Raw genomic sequence first — 1,196 nt, forward strand, 5'->3', positions numbered from 1 at the left:
ATCATATCAACTTGTGGAAAATGGGCATCGGATGACCCCTTTAAGCAAAATCAAACTGTTCTCAATTAAAATACTGCATGTTTTAAGTATGATTGTGATGTGATTGGCAGGAGCACTGGCAGCTGAGGAAGGGAACTGCTCCTTATGAGGTTGAATATGAGGAGGAGCTGTATGTGGCTGGAAACATGGTCATATGGAGTCGTGGCAGTAAGAATCAAGCCTCATACGTGTACAAGGCCTTCACGGTGGACAGCCCAGTTCAGCAGGTACTGTCTGCAAACAAATGATGCTAAACCTTTTCTCTGAACAAACATGACTTTTATGAGCCATTTTAGGTTATAGTGTGAACAATATAGTAATTACCATTTGGTTAGTAGTAGTAGTAGTAGTTTTGTATGCAATACAAAATACATTTTTCATGTGCTTAAAAGGTTTTTGGGGCTGTTGTATTAAGAATCACTTTTCATGCTGACAATTATAGTATAATACACAAGTATAATATAATTTTACTAATTATTTTATAGGCTCTATGGTGTAATTTCACCATCCCCCAGTCTAAAAAAGATGGTAAGAATTGTATATATTTTTGTTGTTATATTATAGTTTCCACACATAAAGTAAAAAAAATAAAAATAAAGGGAAAAAAACAATTATTTTATTATTAGTATAATTAATTTTTATTTTAAAATTTATTTTCATGTAGTTTAAAAAAATATTTTTTACATTTCTTTTTTATTTATTATTTTTGTTGTTTTATTTATTTTTATCAGTATATAATTTATATTTTTTATTTAATATATTTACTTAATTTGTGTGTCTTTTTATTGCATGGTTTTATTTATTTATTGCATTTTTAATTGCTTTGTCTCTTGTCAGTAGCAAGTATATGAAGCTAAATGTTGTTCCTAGAATTTTTTGTTGCTGTTGAGTGATTGTTTTCCCCATGATCTTCAGTAAAGGATGTTGTGGAGAAGACGGTGTGTATCGTCCAGAGCACCTGTGTGAATGTCCACAGCGTGAGTGGGAAAGACTTCATATCTCCACTCCCATTCCAGGTCAGAACGCTTAATGCCTGTGTCTGCTGAGTTTCTCCACAGTACATCTGTTATATGATGGACTCCTCACTCACAAATCCGGTTCAAATGCCTTGTGTTTTTGGAGGAAATCTTCCAGCAGAGCCATTGTCACCAGCGGGC

General features: G+C 33.3%; 1 long non-coding RNA gene across 1 annotated transcript; it reads left to right on the forward strand.

The window, feature by feature from the left end:
• The first annotated feature begins 115 nt into the window (after window positions 1-115).
• LOC107577565 (uncharacterized) lies at window positions 116-1,052 on the forward strand. Its single transcript, XR_001608221.1, has 3 exons — window positions 116-266; window positions 525-567; window positions 955-1,052. It is a non-coding gene; the product is annotated as an uncharacterized lncRNA (long non-coding RNA).
• Window positions 1,053-1,196: the final 144 nt, after the last annotated feature.

This window comes from Sinocyclocheilus grahami, unplaced genomic scaffold, assembly GCF_001515645.1.
Source record: "Sinocyclocheilus grahami isolate Dianchi unplaced genomic scaffold, SAMN03320097.WGS_v1.1 scaffold6378.1, whole genome shotgun sequence".
In the NCBI taxonomy this organism is placed as follows: Eukaryota; Metazoa; Chordata; class Actinopteri; order Cypriniformes; family Cyprinidae; genus Sinocyclocheilus; species Sinocyclocheilus grahami.